The following is a 12,876-nucleotide window of genomic DNA, read 5'->3' on the forward strand; positions in this document are numbered from 1 at the left end:
CATCTTACAATTCCCACATAACTTTTGTTTTTCTAAAATACGTTTCTACTTTCAACTTACGAGGCTTTACAGACTATATGCGTATTTCCTATCCAAAGTTTCATAAGGATCTCTGGTCAGGTTTTAGAAGCCGTGTTTCACATCCTTCTTTTGATCAAATACTTTTCCCTACATACTATAGCTGTTGCAGCCGCCTTCCATTGGGGTAAGTGTCTCCCCACTCCAACCACGTGGTCAGCCTTCTGCTGATTTCCCCATTCCTTTGCAGCAGCTCAGAAAGTGCCTGCTAAGGACACTCACTTGTTTCTTTCCTCAGGGACCATTATCTGCATTATCTATGATCAAGCTTCTGGAAAAAAGATATTTTCTGCATTTTTCCAATTTTCCACTTATTTATGGACAAGGTAATTTAGACCCTGTCATTCCCTTATATCCAGAAGCAGAAGAATCCAAAATTTCAAACATGACTGCCAATATTGTGACCTCACTTTAGTCACGTTGACACTTTCCAGCTGTGGCTACCTCTTATCACTGTACATGATGTTTCTTTAGTAAGCATTGCTCTTCTCTAATTTTAAGAAAGCCAAAAATATGGTTTTTTTTTCCTAAATTGTTATGAACCTATGAAAGCACTTTTAGAACGAGAGACATTTGTACTTGAGGTGGAGAATCAGGGGAGATAAGTGGGAAGACAGATTCTATCGACTCGCAGTTCTAATTCTTTGTGGTGTTACCGACAGTTTCAGGAAGTTGTAAGACTGAATTTCAAAAATTAGTCTTACATTACTATAATTTTTATTATAATCGATCATAAGATAATTAATTCAGGAAACTTACCACTGTTGTCTGACCTTTGCTTCGTCTTCTGGGAGCTCTATACATCTTTGTTTCCACCTGAACTAAGATTGTGACAAAAAGTTTTCATGTGAAACATTCTTGAAACCTGGCTTTAAATGGAGCTATGAATTTAGATTATTATTCTTTATTCCAAAACCGGAAGCAAATAGAGCGACACATCTATTTAGGGGGAAATTATCCTATTTTTTCACTTTAGAAGATTGCAAATGTAGAACTATTGCCAAAATTGATCCTAATATTATCATGATAATAATGCATTGGTGAATATGTAATTTAGTAACTTTATTCCATTTGAATCTGAAAATTTTGATTTCATGGGACTCTAGGTGAAAAGATTTTATAATATCGGTCATTTATTTTATTCACATATCCATAATATAGTTCAACTAAACTATGTGCAAAATTAAGATATGCCCTGGGCCCTAAAATAAGAAAAATATCCAAATGATTTTTGATGATGACCTATGCCTTCATTCAAATACAGTAATTGTATTAATCATAATTCTCATCACTGGAACACAATTCCACATACTCACAATTTAAAGGAGAAGTTTAATTTGGTTCAGAGTTTTTGTGGATTTAGTCTACAGTTAGCTGATTGTAAAGCAGAAACATCACGGCAGAAGGGTGTTCATGAGAGAAGCCGCTTAATTCATGGTATCTGGGAAAGAGAGAATTCGAGCAGGTACAGAGATAGAGGTGTGAGAGATCATGCATGGAGCCTAACGTGGCGCTTCCACGGCCCACCCAATGCACTCAGAAATCTGTCTCATTCATCCTCTGAGCAGTTCTCACACCAGTCAGACTGATACATTCAAGATTAATCACCGCATTTTACCTTTTGTCAACTCCACAGCCAACTCCTTAAACCACACATACTCTCCAAATAAACATAAGTGAAAAATGCTATTTAGCAAATTACTTATAATAACCAGCATAAAACCAAGATCATAATAATTCCTTCCCCAGACAGTTCTCACCACTCCCTGCCAGGCTTGGTGGACTCTGGAATTCTGGGCCTGCCAGCACCATCCTTTCTAGAGGTTGGGTGACATGGGATGAGTGTCCTCTCACCTTCCCCTGAGCCCAGCTAGTTTGGGACCCTCACTCGGCCCGGACAGGGAATTTCGCAGCTTCCTGTTGCAGTGGACCAGCTTGGCAGGTCTTGAACTGCCCTGCACAGGTCTCACGACTCCCTGCTCCATGCCGGGGTGGGCAGGCTCTGGAGTTCTGGGCCTGCCAGCATCATCCTTTCTAGAGGCTGGATGACCTGGGGGTGAATGTTCCCGCACCATCCCCAGAGCCCAGCTAGTTCAGGACTCTCCCTAAGCCCAGGACAGGGAATTTCACAGCTTCCTGTTGCACTGAACCAGCTCCTCTGGTCTTGAGCTAACATGCTCCGTACCCAGTGACACTGTCTCAATCCAGAGAACCAGGCAGCCAGAGTCCCAGCAGCTGAGGGCATAGAAGAGGATTTCCAACAGGCCTTGGGGAAGCCTTGGAATAACACTTGAAACACAGAAATATAGGAAAATGACAAAAAAAAAGACCCAATTGCAATCTCAAACCTCCAGCCCATCCCAAGAAACCTTAGGAGCTATGTACACAGAAGAAAATATATGTCATACACCTGAAATATCAGACATAATATCAACTGAAATAAAGAAGCGACTCCGGGAAGCTTTAAAGGAATTCAAACTAGAAATAATCTCCCAGGTAAAAGAAGAAATGTTAAAAGAAATCAAATAGATGCTGAACATATCTAACGAAGACACGGTTTAAAAATTGGAGGAACTGGGCTGGGGATTTAGCTCAGCAGCATAAGCATCTGCCTTGCAAGCATACAGTCATGAGTTCAATCCTTGGTACCAATTAAAAAAATACACTAAAAAAACTCCTTTATTAACAAAAATTGAGGAACTAAACAATAAGGTAGAATCCCTGGATGAACAATGTAAGAAACAAACAGAATACATAAAGCAGATGCAAAGAGATATACAGGAAATCAAAAATTCCATTCAAAGCTGTAAAAACCACTTCAGTGAAAGTGAAGATAGAATTTCAGACCTTGAAGACAAGATGGCAGCTAGTGAACAGGAAAGGAAAGATCTTTTAAAAATAACAAGAAATCAGGAAATAACAATTCAACAGCTGCAAGATGATGAAAAAAAACATAAGATTGATAGGGATAAATGAAAAAGAAGATGACAGCAAAAAACATGTCAAGAGGATATTTAGAGAAGTAATAGCTGAAAATTTCCCAAACATGAGATCAGAAACTGATATTAGGATCAATGAAGTATATAAAACTCCAAATAGCCATAACCAAAATAAAAATACACTCAGACATATAATAATCACTAACCCAGTATTCTAACAAAAGAATAGAATATTAAAAGCTGTCAGAAAGAAAAGACATATCACTTATAAAGGAAATCTTACCAGAATCACAGCAGACTTCTCAGCACAAACAATAAAGTCAAGAAGAGCATGGAGTGAAGTATTTCAGATCCTAAAGGAAAATGATTTCCAACCTAGACTGATGTACCCTGCAAAACTGTCCTTCAAAATGGATGGAGAAGTAAGATACTTCCATGACAAAGAACAGCTGAAGAACTTCATGATCATCAAGCCAACCCTGCAAAGAATACTGAAAGACAGTTTAGATACACTTAGGAAAAAAGCGCTAAGCGAAGCAGACAAACAAAATGGAAAGATAAAGATGCAATAGCAGAAAGATAACATATCAAAAATAAACCAACATACAACAATTATAACCATTAATGTAAATGATCTCAATGCACCAATTAAGAGAAACAGACTGGCAGAATGGATCAAGAAACAAAATACAACCATATTCTGTCTACAAGAAACCCATCTAGCCTAAAAGGATACTCACACACTGAAAGTCAAAGGATAAAAAACAATATTTCATGCAACAGAAACCCCCTAAAAAAGCAGGAGTAGCTATTCTGTTTGCAGACAATGTGAACTTCAAACCAATAATGATCAGAAGAGATAAAGATGGTCATTACATACTGGTTAGGGGGAAATTTCAAGAGGAAGAGATAACTATCTTAAATATATATGCATCAAATTCCAGAGTACCCAGTTATATAAAACAAGTATTAACAGAAATGAAAAACCAAATTTGCTAACACAATCATGACAGGAGACCTTAACACACCATTGACACCAAGGGACAGATTAACCAAACAGAAAATCAGCAAAGAAATAACAGAACTGAATTACACCTGTGAAAAAATGGACTTGATAGACATATACAGAATGTTCCATCCAACAATATCAGAATACACATTCTCCTCAGCAGTACCTGAATCCAAAGAATCAATGAATCAAAGAGTTGGCTCTTTGAAAGAATAAATAAAATTGATAAGCCCCTAACCAACCTTATTTTAAAAATGGAGCAAAAAGCTCAAATTCATGCAGTAAGGAATGAAAAAGGTGAAATTACTACAGACTCTGTAGAAATACAGAAGATCATCAACACCTATTTCGAAAACTTCTACTCTCATAGGTTTGATAACAAAGAAAAAATAGACAGATTCTTAGAAACATATGAAGTACCAAAGCTAGGTCAAGAAGATGTAAAACTGCTGAATAACCCAATCTCTGTTAATGAAATTGAAAACATAATTAAGTCCTTACCTACAAAGAAGAGCCCAGGTCCAGGCAGATTCACTGCAGAATTCTACAAGAAATACAAAGAAGACTTAATGCTGACACTCCTCAAACTCTTCAATGAAATTGAAAGGGAAGCAATCCTTCCTAAGTCATTCCTGGAAGCAAATATTACTCTAGTATCAAAACCTGAGAAAGACCCAACTAAAAAAGAGAACTATAGACCAATCTCCCTAATGAACACAGATGCAAAAAATCCTCAATAAAATATTGCCAAATAGGATGCAGCAAATCATCAAGAAGATTATATACCATGACCAAGTAGGATTCATCCCAGGCATGCAGGGATGGTTCAGCATACATAAATCAAAAAAGGCAATCTACCATATCAATAAAACCAAAAGTAAGAATCACATGATCATTTATATAGATGCAGAAAAAGCTTTTGATAAGGTCCAACATAAGAATCTTACAGAAAATTGGAAGAGACGGTCTTTACCTCAATATAATAAAGCCATCTATGACAAATCAACAGCCTGTATCATACTAAATGGCCAAAACTTGAAGGCCTTTACTTTAAAATCAGGCACAAGACAAGGATGTCCCTGATCACAGCTCCTATAGTACTGAAATACTAGCCAGAGCAATACTCCTATAGTACTGAAATACTAGCCAGACAAGAGAGAGAAATAAAAGGGGTAAAGATAGGAAAAGAAGTTAAATTATCATTGTTTGCAGATGACATGATACTCTACATAGAAGACCCCCAAAACTCCATTGAAAGACTCCTAGATATAATAAATAAATTCAGCACTGGCCTGGATACAACCAGTACTCAAAAATCAATAGCATTCCTCTACACTAACAAGAAAATCACAGAAAGAGAAACAAGAAAAGCCACACCCTTCACACTAGCAACCAAAAAAATGAAATATTTAGTAATTACTCTCATGAAAGAAGTGAAAGACCTATACAGGGAAAATTACAATACACTGAAAATGAAATTGAAGATGATCTCAGAAAACGGAAAGACATCCCTTGCTCATGGATAGGAAGAATAAATATTGTGAAAATGGCCATTCTCCCAAAATTGTTAGCAATCCCGATAAAAATACCATCATCATACCTCGTAGATCTCAAGAAATCAGTCCTAAAATTCATCTAGAGCCAGAAGAGACCTAGAATAGCAAAGACAGTTCTAAGCAGCAAAGGCAAGGCAGGAGGCATCCCAATCCTTGACTTGAAGTTATACTACAAAGCAACTGTAGTAAAATCAACATTCTACTGGAACCAAAACAGAGCCAAAGATCAGTGGAATAGATTAGAAGATACAACCACACTACAAACACACTCAAGCACCTTATCTTTGATAAAGGGGCCAAACATGTTCACTGGAAGAACAACAGTCTCTTTAATAAATGGTGTTGGAAAAACTGGCTCTCTATATGCCGAAAACTAAAATGAGACCCATGCCTGTCACCATGTACTAAGATAAAATCTAAATGGACCAAAGATCTGAATATTAAAACAGAAACACTAAATCTATTGGAAGACAAATTAGGTAAAAACCTTGAAGACATAGGAGTAGGTAGAGAATTCATGAACAGCACTCAAACCGCACGGGAAATACTTCCCAGAATCAATAACTGGGATGACATCTTATTAAAAAGTTTCTGCATGTCAAAAGAATTCTCCAGCATAGTGAAAAGAAAACCCACAAACTGGGAAAAAATCTTAGTGAACTCTCCCTTAGACAAAGGACTTCTGTCTAAAACATTTAAAGAATTAAAAATAATCAGACTCCCAAAATTAAAAGGTCCAATCCAAAAATGGGCATCTGAGATGAATACACACTTCTCAGATGAAGAAATACAAATAGCAAATAAATACATGAAAAAATGTTCATCAACATTACTCATTAGAGAAATGAAATTAAAAGCACACTGAGATTTCATCTCACTCCAGAAAGAATGGCAAAGATCAAGAAAATCACCAGCAACAAATGCTGGAGAGGCTGTGGGGAAAAAGGAACTCTCCTGCACTGTTGGTGGGAGTGTAGACTGGTGCAACCACTGTGAAAATCAGTCTGGAGATTTCCCAAAAAGCTGAGATTGGAGGTCCCATTTGTTCCAGCTATTCCACTTCTAGGCATATTCCCAGAAGAACTGAAAGCTTTATACCACAGTGATATATGTTCACCCATGTTTATAGCAGCACAATTTACAATAGTCAAATCTTTCAAACAACCTAAGTGTCCATCAAATGAGGAATGGATAAAAAAAAATTGTGGTATTTTTATACAATGGAGTACTACTCAGCTATAAAGAATGATCACATTGAGATATTTATAAATAAATGGGCACAGCTGGAAACCATATTCATAAGTGAAATAAATCAAACTCACATGTATACATGCCGAATAGTTTCCCTAGTGTAAGAAATGATAACAATACATAAAAGTATGTGGTAATCATGATTCCCCATTATATTGTTTTGAAGCCTTATAATGTTTTCATTCATTAATTGGAATGGTTTTATTCTAGGTTGTTTGATTTTATTGTCTGTGATGGTATGAACAGCTATTTTGAAGAAAACAAGACATCATAATAGCTAGTGTTGATATAATATCATCTTGTTTTAAAGTCCCATCAAGCTTTTGTTTTTCTGCCTCCCATCAGTCTTAATATGTTGTATCTTATTGGATTTTATTATATGTGATAGTATAAACAAAAACTTTTATAGACAAGGAGATAATATAGAAAACATTGTTCATTTTCTCTTAGTTGGTTTTAAATACTCTGTAATACTTTCATTCCCTTGAATGGTTTTACATTGTCTTGTTATGTTTGATTCTATAGTATACCAAGTTATACTCAAATATTTCAAGGAAAGAAACACTATCGTAACTACTGTTATGTTGGGTTATCTTGTGGTGAAACACTATGTTGCTTAAATTGTTCTGTTCTGACCTGTGCTGTTGTGTTGTTATGACCTCTTTTATCTCAACCTCCTTTTTCAATTTTTTAATTAAGGGAAAATATTTTTAAAAAGCAAGATATATTACAGTAACCGTTTTGATTCCCTATTAACTTGATTTGAAGTCCTGTAGTGCTCTTACCATCTTATTTTATTCTATTCTGTTTTGTTTGATAGTATCAAGTTTGAGAGTGTAGCCAACTACTTTGAAGGCAATAAAATTCACTATGATGCCCATTCTGGTTTGACTATTATCTTCTTTTGAAGTCCTGTAATGTCTCCAATGTTTTGGTTTATTGCTTTTGTTCTGTACTGTCGTTCAATTTTATTATAACTGATGATATAGGCAATACTTTTTAAGATAGCAAGAGGCATTATGGTAACCATTGTTGATCACCTTGTATTCTGTTTTTACATCATGTACTGTGTCCATCCTTTTCCTTTTTTTTTTTTTTTCTTTTTATTTTTTATCGGTACCAGGGATTGAACTCATGATCGCACATTTACAAGGCAGGTTATTATGCCACTGAGCGACTGACTCTGTTTTGTCACATTTGGTTTTATTCTGTTTTAAAAAAGTAAGAAGAACTGTGGGAGTAATAAAACCCAAAATGTGTAATTGTTATTGTAAAAAAGAGAGGAAAACAAAGTGCTCTAAAGGATACAACTACGTGTGTATTTAAGTGTATAAGATAGTTAGCCATATTACTGAGTTTTTGTTGGATCATTGAACAGAACTGTTGCAGTCTCACTGCAATGTCCATTTTGTGTGCTTTAATTTTGTAACTTGAACAACTATTTCCAAGATGACAATATGTAATCTATTAACTAGTGATTTCTTATTGTTTTTTGAAATTCTGTATTACTTGTACTCTTTTTCTGCTTTTTTTCTTTTTCTCTTTAAATAAAATTTTAAAAAAATAATAATTCCTTCCCCAAATTGTCAATAGTGCCAGTGGTTTTCAAATATCCAAGTGAAATTCTCTTCTGAGACTCAAGGAAAACTTCTAGCTGAGAATTTTATAAAGATCAAGAACAAGGTACATTATCCCAAGGTACAACACCACAGGACAAACATTCACATTCCAAAAGAGAGGAATGAGGGCATAGAAAAAAATAGGGCTTCCCAAGCCCTCGTTTGAGAACTAGGTGGAAGCCTCTCTAACCACACCAACTCTTACACTCTACATCGCAGTAAAATATAGCTAGACATCGTAGTGCCTACCTGTCAAGTGTGAGGTCATGAGTTCAATTTCAGGTACAAAAAATAATAATAAATAAATAAAACCCAAAGCCAGGCTGAAGTTCAGCAGGACAGTAATTAATTTCTGCCCTCTGTAGCCAGCATTTGGGCACATGGCTGAGGAGTGTGACTTCCACAGGGCTAGAATGGCTCCTCCCCTATAGTCTTGCCAATTGAAGCCCACACAACCTCTTTTTTAGGCCAGTTTCATTCACAAAATGCAGCTTTTTTTGGTAGATACTCCATGTTCCTGGCACCTCTAATTTTCTGGGTTCTTTGCTGTATCTTTGTCTTTATTCTCACAAAGTCATACTCTGCCCTCTCAGGGCCCTTTCACTGGCTTCCCAAGCCCTCCTTTGAGAACTAGAGGGAAGCCTCTCTAACCCCACAACTCTTACATTCTACATGGCAGTAAAATCAGCATCACTGGAATGATACCAAAGACTGCTGACAGGTTAATCAGAAGCCAGCCTTATTAGACCATGGCTGCAGTAGCCTATCAGTACATGGACGGTTCAGTACAGTGAAATGAATCCCAGGGAGCCAGTTCTCTAGATTGCTCTTCTCAATCAAAGCATCCAGGGACACTCTTCTCAACTGAAAGCTCTACACTTTCCTGCCTTTGATCCTGTGATGGCCGGGGTCTTCCTGATCCCTGAAGTGCCCTACTATCTGTACAAAATATTTTGTTTTTTTTTTTTAATGATGTTAATGTCTTCAGCAGCTATATCTCCTTTGATCTTAACTTTACACTGGTTTCTTCTAGACCAAAATTTTGAATTGTCCAATTTTCTGTACTGTGATATTTGGCCCAAGTTGTTACTATAACACTGTCTAAAATCAGGCAGCAGTACTCATGCAACAGCCTAAATTTTGAGTCACTTTGAAATATCTTCCACCAGATTGATTAGTTTACTTCTATTAATCTCAAAGCATCCCACAAAGTCTCATGAGCAGAAATGTACACAAATTTTCTGTCAGACTGTAAGATTTATGGCATGTAGTCCACCTGGCAATGGAGTGATTGTTCCCAGCTAAAACCTTCTGAGTCAGGCCTTTACTGTCTGCATTCCTACCAGCATTCTGGTCTTCTGAGCTCTGGCCAGAATCATGTATGACACTCTGATTATGGCCCTATATGGCTTTTTAGCCTGTATCTCCAAGCCTTTCCAAACAACTCCAACAAACCAGTTCCGAAGGCTTCTAAGTGACAGTCACAAAGTAGACTTTACTTCTCTGATATTTTCTGTACTGTTGGTTTTCTTGCCACTGTAATACAATACCTGACATCCACAAATTAAAGGTGGATAGTTGTAATTTGGTTCAAAATTTCAGGGGATTCAGCCCATGACCAAGCAGTCTTGAGGGCAAAAACATCATGATGAAAATGTTTGGTGAAACAAAATTGCATATTTCAAAGCATAGGAAAAAGGGAAGAGGATCAGTGCCAGATAAAGTTGTGAAGGACTAGATACAGACCCCAATATTATGCCTCTCTGTCCTACCCAGACCCAGAAGTCTGTCTCACCAATTCCTTGGGTGAAATTCCTTGGGTGATTCCCAAGCCAGTCAGTTGACACAATCAAGCTTAACCACCACATTATAGTTTAATAATACTGTTTTATGGTACCAACTTTATTAGTACAAAGAAATACACTTCAAAAGAATTATCATCTTTTTTATGTCATCCTAAGTAAAATTACTAATGTAGGAAAATAAACAGAAAATATCTCTCTGCAACATATTTCAGAGTGAAATACTCAATGATTTTTTAACATCAAATGTTTATCAGAACTCCACTGTAAATTTGTCTTATGATGTCTGGAAAATTGCCTAGAAGGAGATAGGATGCTAGAAATTATTTTGCTTCCAATGAGAGATATGAGTCACAGAGCTGTAAAGCATTGTACATGGAGGCATCATCACAGTTCCTGTCTCCCTCATGGTTAGTTGTAGGATTTCCTCTCACAAAATGTCTTTTAAGAAAAAGATCAAAATAGAGGAAGGTATATTGATTCAGTAACACTTCCACTTTTCTATATTACAGTTAAAGATTGTATTGTTTTCATGATTAAGTTAAAATAAAACATATACATGTAATTCACACAAAGATTTGAATTTTGCATGACTTGTCGTAGTCAGAAAGAACCCAAAAATTGTAACTGAATCATTGATGAATCTTAGCTTTTGTAACAGGGAACATTCGTCAGTAAACCAAGAAAGTAACTCCTCATGCACCACTGTTTGCAGGTATCTTACTCATCTTCTCCACTTTTGGACAAAACATATGATATCTACAACTTAGAGGAAGAGATTTGTTTTTTCCATGGTTACAGTCTCTGATCAGCTGGCTCACGGCAGAAATGACATGATAGGAGAGACTAGATGGAGGAAAGATGATCATGTCATGGTGGTCAGAAAGGAGGAAAATAAGGGCGAAGATATGAGGAGAGAACTACCCTTCCCGGCCATTCCACTAGTGACTCACTTCTGCCAATCATCTCTTAACAGCACATCAGCTGGCTTTACCAGTGGAACACAATGGCATTGAATCCAACCGCCAGTGGGGTCTTTGTTCCCAGCTGAAACCTCCTGGCCTTTAATGTGTGCATTTCTTTCAGCACATTTATCTTCTGAGTTTTGTTCAAAATCTCCCTTGAGCTTACAGGTTCCTACTGGATAGAAAGCTTTTCTAACCAGCGTCTCTAACACCCCAAACTCCTCTTGTGCACCAGTTCCAAAACCTCTAAACCATATAGTCAGGTATAGTCATAGCAACAACTCTAATTCTCTGGTATCATAATCTTTAGATGATAGTGTATCAATTTTGAATCTTCTGTAGTATGGTTAAAAATTTATTTTATTGTTTTCTTGAGCAAGCTACAGTAAAACAGTTGCAAGTAAATCAAACATATGAGTAGACATAGGGTAAAATTAATATTTCTTTATTCTTTAGTTAAGCAAGGTTAAACATATTTTATTATTGTGAACAAGAGGTAATGTTTTAGTAGTAAAATCTGCCAAGTTTTGCCAATTTTGAAACTCAATAAATTAATCACTAGAAAATGAAAAGTGGACAGGAGTATGGTAGTAAAATCTGGGAAATCTATACAGTGGTTCTGACTCCCGACTATCATGCTTGGATGTAAACATATCTTGAATCACTCATTCAACGCATAATTACTGAATCACTTATTGAATCACTCACTCAACGCATAATTACTGAATATATACATTTGTGTGTGTATAATAGTGTTACATATAGTTATAAATAATGTGCTAAATAAAATGAGTAATAAAAATCACACTACGTCAAAACACAGCCATCATCACACTCATATTCCCTGTCAGGTGAAAATGAGACACTATTAGTATACAATAAAGGAGGCTTTATTAATTTTTTAACTCTGGATAAAGTTATTTATATTAAAGATTTATAAGAAAATGAATAATTTCAAAACATGCCAATATGATCAAAATTTATAAAATTAATATATTCGCAAATTCACAAGTTATATTTGTCAAGTTTCTTAGAAAAAAATCCACAGTTAAAACCACAGAGACGAGATATTGTGGCATCATAGAAACTGATTTATCTGATTTGAAGACTGAGTTGTTCCACAATGTGCTGTATGCCAGCTGGAGGTTCCAGAAAATCAGCGGTGAAACTCTGAGGGCAAAGAAGATAAATATCCCAGTACAAGGAAAGAGAGTTTGCTGGTCCTCTGCTTTTAAACTTCTGGGCTCTCAAAATATTTCATGATCCTTATTGGTACGATTTAAATCCAGGGTGTTCCCCAAATTCCTCAAGTGTGTACAAGGTGAATGAATCACAGGGGTGTTGTACACTTCAATAGATTCAACCATTGATGAATATCTTTCTTGCTTTAAATCGCAGATGTTGAGCATTTTGTTCCAGTGATGTGAAAGAAACTGAGATATCCATCCACTGTGGTGAGGCATGGTATCCTTTTCTCAGTTTGCTGGTTAAAATTCATTCTAAAAGGTATGTTCATCAACAATTCAGTAAAATTACTTTAGGCTCTTGGTGTAGCATTTTTAAATTTTCAACCCAGCAGCATAAATTCTTGAACAAAAAGCATACTTTAACACATTTCTGTTCTTCAATCTCAGCATCAAAATGTAGTTTACAAGAT

Source organism: Cavia porcellus, unplaced genomic scaffold (genome assembly GCF_034190915.1).
Source record: "Cavia porcellus strain 051 isolate PalLab524CR breed Dunkin Hartley unplaced genomic scaffold, mCavPor4.1 scaffold_5, whole genome shotgun sequence".
NCBI lineage: Eukaryota > Metazoa > Chordata > Mammalia > Rodentia > Caviidae > Cavia > Cavia porcellus.